This window comes from Scylla paramamosain, chromosome 32, assembly GCF_035594125.1.
Source record: "Scylla paramamosain isolate STU-SP2022 chromosome 32, ASM3559412v1, whole genome shotgun sequence".
Classification (NCBI taxonomy): Eukaryota; Metazoa; Arthropoda; class Malacostraca; order Decapoda; family Portunidae; genus Scylla; species Scylla paramamosain.
Genome location: NC_087182.1, coordinates 12,517,381 through 12,527,380, shown reverse-complemented (window position 1 = coordinate 12,527,380; position 10,000 = coordinate 12,517,381).

Here is a 10,000-nt window from a genome sequence, read left to right as displayed (position 1 = left end):
CGTTTTTACCGAATCCCTTACTTAAACAATATACTAGATTATCCAAATCAATATAATCCGGTATCTTATAATCAAACTAAGGTTTAGATTGACCTTTTATCGTTTACATTAGCCATTATTTGACTGGCTATATATGTGTCGCAGCCAAGCCGAGGGTATGTTGTCGCCAAGGCACCCAGGCCTTGGCCACCCATTGCCCCAGAGGTCACTGGTCACCCCCGTGACCCCTCGTGAGGCTTACGGCATCCCTGGTCACACGAACAGGACAGTGCCTGCCCTGATGCCGAGGCACCCGAGCGCCGAGTAAAGGTAAATGTGACTAAGGCCGTGTAGTTAATGGACCTAGCCTATTCGCAATCAATCTTGTGATCAAGTTACCTTACAGTCGCTGACCTCACAAAACACAAAACAGTGACCCACTGTTAACTTCAGTAATGCACGAGCTAGAAGGACATAGAAAAACGTGTGTAAAGGCGTGTAAAGGTTATTAACCATAGACTCCCTACGAGGCATGTTTCTTACGCATCTACAGTGAAGTATAAGTATCCTGGTGATCGTGTGGAGTGAAGAAAGAGATGAGTGTACTAACTAGTTAGATTTTGAACCTTAAGGATAACTCCTTATGTAGTAGTAGATAGTAATGTACGTAGGTCGACGTTGCCGTCGTCAAAATGGAATATAAGGCGAAGTAGCGAACGATTCTCTCAGACCTAACTACACTCCAAGAGTGGAGTGTTACAAGTTCCTGGAAGGTGCTCCCACTTGACAGCACCATGAAGCTCCTAGTCGTTCTCTGCCTCGTCTTGGTCGTAGGTAATACTTAGAAGATTTTTCCTAAGTGCCTTGTGTGTCTCGATTTAAAATGTTATTTCAGTATACTGTGGTCCTCATATATTTTATGTCATTTTCCATGTGTTGATATAATGCTGAATCTTGAAGAGTGATTTTAATATTTTTTTTTGTGCCACTTCGCATGTAGTGCTAATATTTTAATGTTACATTTGATTATTCTTTTATGTGATTATGTTATGTGTGTCCTTACATTTTAATGTGCTATATGTTATTGAATGACCTGAGTTGGTCGATAAAATCCTGCTAAAGTAAAGTGAATAGTGACGTCAAGATTTATTTAAAGGTCATTCTATGTTTTAATATGTGGTGGAATTCTGGTCTTTCGTTGCTTGCGAGTATCTTTGGAATGTGTTGATTACTGGTTAATAAATAGTGTTAACGTTTCTGAACTGCGTTTGTGGCTTACCCCACTGTGAGAACCCCGGCCTTAACTCTCGGTTACCTGGATTTAAACCTTGTAGTGTTTGTTATATAAAGAATTAGTACAGTTCCTGCGTAGCCTCTGCCTTCCCTTAAAGGAGGAGGGTTACGACATATGTGGTTAGCAAGATTTTCGTGACATTTTCCCCTATTGATTATGTAGAGGTGTTCTTAAGCTATCATTATTTACAAAATCATGAAAACATCCTTGAAAACTCCAAGCAACTTCCAGTACAGCTTGTTAAAATGAATCGAAATAAAGCAACTTCCAGTACAGCTTGTTAAAATGAATCGAAATAAGACACCGAAACGTTTGACACACTAACAGAACCACAACTAAACTGATCCTTTCACTTATTGCCTGTCGCCAAGATTTACTATTACTATTATTATTGTTGTTGTTGTTAATATTATTAAGTAGTAGTAGTAGTAGTAGTAGTAGTAGTAGTAGTAGTAGTAGTAGTAGTAGTAGTAGTAGTAGTAGTAGTACTACTACTACTACTACTACTACTACTACTACTACTACTACTACTATTACTAGTACTACTACTATTACTACTACTACTACTACTACTACTGATACTGCTGCTGCTGTTGCTGCTGCTATTACAACTACTTCTACTACTACTACCACTACTACTACTACTACTACTACTACTACTATTACTACTACTACTACTACTACTACTACTACTACTACTACTACTACTACTTCTACTGCTATTACTACTACTACTATTACTACTACTAGTACCACTACTACTGCTACTACTACTACTACTACTACTTCTACTACTACTACTACTACTACTACAACTACTACTACTGCTACTACTACTTCTATTATTTTATTACATATATATAATATTATTATTATATATATTTATTTAAGAGCAGATAGTAAGGATGTTCTCGACGATACTATACCGTGAGGTATTTCTTTCTTATCATTTTCTATTGTATACCATTGCAGGTGTTGCTTTGATGATTTGTGATGATTTGTTTTATGAGTTTTTTCTACAGCCACTCAGTTCGTTGTTGATGTTGTCTTGTATTGTTTGGAGATATTTTTGATCTTGAGGTATGTTTGTTATTGTGTCTTCTGTTTTCCTCTGATATACTGAAATGTTTAGTGGTTTGAGTTTTGCTATATATGTACATTTTCTGTGGGACTGGTATATGAATGTTTCACGATTAATGGGCATTTCAAAGCTTTATTTTTAATTGTCTGTAGTGTTAGCATTACCAAATTTTGTAAGGGTACTAGTGGATACACTGGGCAACTCAATATTGGTAAAATCCAAGTGATAGTGTATGAGCTGCATTTACTTTGTTTTTAGTGTCTTTTTGTGGCCCATTACTCATCTTTTCTTTATGTGTAGTCTTAACAATTTGTATTCCTTTGCATATTCATTTATTTTCCTTTGATGCCTTTTTTTTTGTTGTTGTTGATGGACAGGGAATTATTTTAAATTTATAAGTATGTACTTCTTTTTACTTTCTATTTTCTCTTCAAGTGCTGACCTTACATACAGATTACTGGCATTATTTTATTCCCGAGTTAGATTACAGCCAAGTACACCAAAGTGACCAAAGAACTCCTACACAATCTTCTGTAAGTTTTCTGAAAGGTTTATGGTTTCTATGCTAAAGTTGCCCGTTTGGCTGAGTTGCTACTAGAGAGAAATTTTGCTTTTATGACACAAACAAACAAGAAAATATACGAAAAACAGATATAAAGTGAGGATGTCCACTAAAGGCTTTAAAACACCGCAGAGCCTTTGATTTTCAATACACATAAAGAGTTAATATAATGGAGGGTGTTACCGAAGTTACCTGCACGAGTAAAGACCCGTATTCGGAAATGCTTTGTTCTCTCTCCACGAATATTTTAAAAAAGCCAAACATATAATTAGCCGGGTTTTCAAGAGCGTTTTTCCTGTTAGTAATGTACAGATATTACTGATATGTCACTAGTACCAAAATAAATGCCCTGAAAAAACTTGCATCACTTCAACTCAATCTTTTCGAAAGTAGTCGCGGTGTGGCCAGAAGCTACTCAATATAGGAAGGAGGAGGAGGCAGTAGACACCTGCCGAAACGATAATTACTCCCAATAAGATCTAAAGCACTAGATCAGGGGCTGCCGTAATCTCATCAATAAATAACCCAGCAGTGACCTCACTGAACGTTTCCCTTTGTGTTTCACAACACAATGCGGCAGTCACAGTCTGCCCTCTAAAGAAAGCTCCCTTCCTTCACACAAAACTACATGTACCTAATTACACACACAACCCTAACTCAAACTTCTAAATTAAATATTGCGACTACTACACTAGCCTCGGAGTCCCCATCTGGGGAAGGAATCACAGATTTCCCTAGGTCGGACTGCTCTTCTGGTATCGACGCTAAGTGTCTTAACATCCCCCTCAACTTTTTTTTCATTAACTTTGCAACATTCGCGGCCTTGGATATAATTTTCAATCTGTAAAACACCACTTCTCCTCTACTAAACCTCATCTTATTTTCCCCACTGAAACACAGGTGTCTAAGGCAACTGATAGTAGCCCCTTTTCTGTTCCCTACTTTCACTAGCCTTATTTTCAACCCAAAGCTGGATGGTGCGTTATGTGCGCAATGACTTAACCTGCTCTCGCGCCCACGCTCTTGAATCTTACGAGCTTTCCACCCTCTGGCTACGGCAACAGAGTCACTCTCAAAATTTACCTGTGCTGTATACCTCTCACCTAACTCCTCTAACTATAAGAAATTCTTTGACTACTTAATTTCCAAAGTGGAGCACATTCTCTCTTCCCTTTTGCGGGGATCTCCATTCTTGGAGACTTCAATGTTCACCACCAGCTTTGGCTTTCCTCTCCCTTCACTGACCATCCTGGTAAACTAGCCTTTACTTTTGTCATCCTCCATGACCTAAAGCAACTGGTACAACATCTTACTCGTATTCCTGGCTGTCTTGCAGAAACGGCCATCATTCTTGACCTTTTTCTAACCTCTAATCCTGTTTATGCTGTCACCCTATTTTCTCTGTTGGGCTCCTCTTATCACAGCTTCATATTGTCCTATCCCTCCAATCCCTCCTCAGGATCCCCCTAAGCAGAGGTGCCTCAGGCGTTCTGCCTCTGCTAACTGGGGGGGGGGACCTGAGGAGGTATTATTCTGATTTTCCTTGGAATGATTACTGCTTCCGTGTCAGAGACCCATCTTTGTGTACCGAGCGCATAACAGAGGTGATAGTGTCTGGCATAGAGGCGTACATTCCTTACTCTTTCTCTCGGCCTAAATCTTCCAAACCTTGGTTTAACATAGCCTGTTCTTGTGCTATGCATCATAGAGAGGTGGCCCACAAAAGGTACTTGAACCTTCCATCATCAGAATCTCGTGTACTTTATACTTCTGCCCGGAATCATGCCAAGTCTGTTCCCAAAAGAGCCAAAAACTCCTTCATTAATAGAAAGTGTCAAAATCTTTCAAGATCTAATCCCCCTCGTGATTTCTGGCACCTAGCTGAAGACGTCTCCAATAACTTTGCTTCTTTCATCTTTCCCTCCGTTATTTCAGCCTGATGGCACCACTGTCATCTCATCTCTTTCTAAAGCTGAACTCTTCTCTTAAACCTTTGCTAAAACCTCTACCTTGGATGATTGAGGATTTGTTCCTCCCTCTCTTCCACCCTCCGACTACTTCATGCCACCCATTAAGATTCTTCGCAGTGATGTTTTCCATACCTTAGCTGGCCTTAACCCTCAGGCTTGTGAATCTGATGGGGTCCCACCTATTGTACTCCAAAACTGTGCCTCCGTGCTTGCACCTTCCAACTCTGTCTATCAACATCTTCCTTTTCTTCTTACTGGAAGTTTGTCTACATTCAGCCAGTTCCTAAAACTTCTTTAATTTCTCGCCTCTAATTTTTTTTAATCAATCCTCAACAGGAAGATTCTTAAACATCTGTCACTTCACAACCTTCTATCTTATCGCCAGTGTGGGTTCCGCCGAGGCCGCTCTACTGGTGATCTGGCTTTCCTCTTTTAGGGATTTTGGTGACTTTTCCTGTTGCCATAGGCGTAACAAAAAGCTTTTGATAGAGTCTGGCACAAAGCTTTGATTTCAAAACCACCCTCCTACGACTTCTATCCTTCTCTCTGTAACTTTATCTCAAGTTTTCTTTCTGACCGTTTTATTGCTCCTGTGGTAGACGGTCACTGCTCTTCTCCTAAACCTATTAACAGTGGTGTTCGTCAGAGTTCTGTCCTGTCATCCACTATTATTCATCAAGGATCTAAACCAAACTTCTTGTCCTAACCACTCCCACGCTGATGATACCACCCTGCACTTTTCTACATCCAACCCTGCAGGAGGTAAACAGTTCACGCAGGGAAGCTACAGAACGCCTGACTTCTGACCTCTCTAAAATTTATGATTGGGGCAGAACAAACTTGGTATTGTTCAATGCCTCAAAAACTCAGTTCCTCCAACTATCAACTCGACACAACTTTCTAGATAACTATCCCCTCTTCTTTAATGATACTCAACTGGGCCCCTCTTCTATACTGAGCATCCTCGGTCTGTCCTTTACTTATAACCCAGTCTGGAAACTTCACATTTCATCTCTAGATAAAACAACTTCTATGAAGTTAGGGGTTCTGAGTCGTCTTCGCCAGTTTTCCTCATCCGCCCCGCCCACCAGCTTTTGACTCTCTTTGGGGACCGGACCTCAGTGGGCAGTTTTTTTTTTTTTTTTATTATGATTTTGTTGCCCTTGGCCGGTGCTCCTCCTACACAAAAAAAAAATAAATAAATAAATAAATAAATAAATAAATAAATAAAAGTCCTATGCAGCAACCTTAATTAGTATGTGGACAGACGCCTCATGACCACACCAGCAGCGAGTGTGTTCCGCTCTGCACCACACTATCTCTTTAACAACATATCAAGTACACACTTAGTACACCATTATCGCTGCTGTGATAGTGCAACCTTTAGTGTACACCACGGCGCGTGCACCACAATGTAACAAATACTTAGATTCTTTCCCAGGAATGGACGCATAACGAACGCACCCTCGTATTTACACGTAAAACTCATTATTAAGAATCCGACATCACGAAGATTGGACACGAGAGGGCTGGAGCAAAGGAGAAGCAAGAAGCTGCGTGTTACCACGTTACTGCTGTTGTTGCTGTCGTGGTGGTGGTTATGGTGGTGGTGGTGGTGATGGTGGTGGTAATGGTGATGGTGGTGATTGTGGTGGTGGTGTTGATAGTGGTGTTGGTGATAATAACAGCTGCAGCAGCAGCAGCAGCAGCAGTAGTAGTAGTAGTAGTTGTAGTAGTACTGGTGGTGGTGGTGGTGGTGGTGGTGTTTGTTGTGCTGGTAGTAGTAGTAGTAGTAGTAGTAGTAATGGTGGTGGTGGTGGTGGTAATTGTTGTTATTGTTGTTGTTGTTGTTGTTGTTGTTATAGTTTGATGGTGGTGGTGATAATAACGATAGTTTGGTAATGGTGGTAGTAGTGACAAATACAGTTTACTAGCTACAGCAACATCAACAACATCAACAACAACAACAACAACAACAACAACAACAACAATCACTACTACTATAACAAAAACAACCACAACATAAAACAACCACCAACACCACAATAACGACGACGACGACAACAACAACAACAACAACAACAACAACAACAACAACAACAACAACAACAACAGCAACAACAACAACAACCATCACCACCACCAACACCACTACTACTGCTGCTGCTATTTCCACCACCACCACCACCACCACCACTAATGTAGTATTTACTATCATCATCATCGTCAGCAGTAGTAGTAGTAGCAGCAGCAGCAGTAGTAGTAGTAGCAGTAGTAGTAGTAGTAGTAGTAGTAGTAGTAGTAGTAGTAGTAGTAGTAGTAGTAGTAGTAGTAGCAATAGTAGTAATAGTAGCAGTACCAATAGTAGTAGTAGTAGTAGTAGTAGTAGTAGTAGTAGTAGTAGTAGTAGTAGTAGTAGTAGTAGTAGTAGTAGTAGTAATAATAGTAGTAGTAGTAGTAGTAGTAGTAGTAGTAATAGTAGTAGTAATAGTAGTAGTAGTAGTAGTAGTAGTAGTAGTAGTAGTAGTAGTAGTAGTAGTAGTAGTAGTAGTAGTAGTAGTTAGTAGTAGTAGTAGCAGTACTAGTACTAGTACTAGTAGTAGTAGCAGTAGTAGTAGCAGCAAGTCCTTGAATTTCCTCCACCCTCTCAGGTAATAACAGCGTTCCAATAATCACATCAACTTGATACACACACACAACACTACCAGTAACGCAGCCAAATTCCACTTCTTTCCCTTCCTCTATTGCTCTACTTCATGTTACTCTACGGCAACGAAGACCACGTTATGAAGGTGCCCAGGTGTAAAGGCGGTGTTCATCCCTCCACGTGACTTTATTACAGGTTGCTGGCAGGTAAAGTACCGACTGGAGTTTGTAATTTTACGAGACCTCTTCTTTCACAGGCAAGTAAGGTTTTCAGCGGACATATATATAGCCTGATTTGTAAACTGTGCTTTATGAGAGCTTGCTGGAAGCGCTGATTCCCGTGTTTTGTCTATAGACCAGCTTGAACGGAAAGTGCTGGGTTCATTCAGGTAGTCACTCAGCGACCTCAGGAGTGGTTTATTTGTTTATTTATTTATTTTTCTTTTAAGCTTAGTCTCCAGAACTTATTGAAATGTGACGTTCGCGTGCGTGAGTGCGTGGGTGCGTGTGTGTGTGTAAGTAAGGTGTGTGTGTGTGTGTGTGTGTGTGTGTGTGTGTGTGTGTGTGTGTGTGTGTGTGTGTGTGTGTGTGTGTGTGTGTGTGTGTGTGTGTGTGTGTGTGTGTGTGTGTGTGTGTGTGTGTGAGTGTGTGCTTCGTCCTTTACTTTTTTTTTTATTTCTCCGTCACTTTTTTTCTTAACTTAAAACTAATTTTCCTCAGCTAATGTATATTCCAGTAACTTAAGCCTTACTTTCCTCCAAAATGGTTAGCATCTGTCTTTACTCCTTCTCCTCCTCTTCCTTTTCCTCTTCCCTTGCTTCCTCTACCAACTTTTTACTTATACAGATTTCTGCCTCATTTTTCTTCCCAGACTCACAGCACTTTTTCTTATCCTGTCTCACCTCAGTTACTTTATCACCTTCCCTGTTCTTCTATTCTTCCTTCCTTCCTCCTTTTCTCCTGTATAATGTAAGCACACTATTGGCCTCTCCTGTACAGTATGAAATAAATGTTCTCTTCCGAACTCCTATGTTATGTAGACGAACGCTGACCACCAAATATTAGCTCTCCGAATGATATTTATAATTATTTATTATGGTTACCTGTTCATTTGTATATTTGTTCATGGCCTACATATTTCTAACATTATACATGAATTAATTTGTCCTTAAATGTTCAGGATGTTTGCAGTGTTGTTATTTACTTGCTTAGTTGTTAAACATTAATGATCCGTACTAATGCATTTATATGTAGTGTGTGTGTGTGTGTGTGTGTGTGTGTGTGTGTGTGTGTGTGTGTGTGTGTGTGTGTGTGTGTGTGTGTGTGTGTGTGTGTGTGTGTGTGTGTGTGGGTTACATACATAAACATTATACCTCTACCTATTTACCACACACATACTTCCAATCGAAAATTAATCAGAACCATCAGTTATTCATACACTCAGCTCCTCTTCCAAAACATCGGGCTTGCCTCATTCAGGTTAAAGTTAAAACACCACAGAAAACGTACCACGTGTTTGATATCAGTGTCCCTGTGGAAATCATCGAGGCTTTCATATATAGCAATAAGCAAAGATGACAATACTGGTTGTGGTACAATACTGGTGGCGATAGTGGTGGTGGTGGTAGAACTGATTGTGATATTGTGGGTTATAGTGGCATTACAATAGGTTATAGTGACGGTAGAAGTCATGGTAGTGACAAAACCTTAGTTAGCAATGGTGGTGGTGGTATTATCGTGATAAATTAGAAACAACAGAAGCTGTGATAGTGGAGAAAGGGACTTGATTAGTAGTAGCGGTGATGAAACGATGAAAGCAGGTTTGGTGGTGACAGAATCTCATAGGTGATGGTGATATCTGTGGTAATAAATGAACGAGTTGGTGGTGGTGAATGGAGGTGTCTGTGGTGGTGAATGGAAGTGTTTGTGGTAGTAAAGAGAGGTGTTTGCGGTGATGAATAGAGGTGTCTGTTGTAGTGAGAGGTGTTTGTGATGGTGAATGGAGGAGTTTGTGGTGATGAAAAGAGGTGTTTGTTGTGATGCATGAAGGTGTTTGTGGTGATGGATGCAGGTGCTTTTGGAGGTGAATGCAGGCGTCTGTGATGATGAAAGGAGTATGTGGTAGTAAAAAAAATGTTCGTGGTGGTGAAAGGAGATGCTTCTCGTATGTTGGCGAAAGAAAGTACGTGTGGGAATGAATGGAGGTGCTTGTGGTGATGAAAGAGTCTGTTTTTAATGGCGAAAGCTGGTGTTTCTGGCAGTGAAAGGAAGTGTTTGCAGTGATGAAAGCTCTTGCAACATCCATAAGACATAAGAGAACCAGCACCAGCCTCAACCTCCAACACTCCACCACTCCACGCTGCCCAGTTGACGTGCATGTGCGTGGAGAACTAAGTGGATTTTGTTGACCGTCTCACCTGCCGCTCTTCTCACATCAAAGGTGGACATGAACTATCAGGAAGAGAACA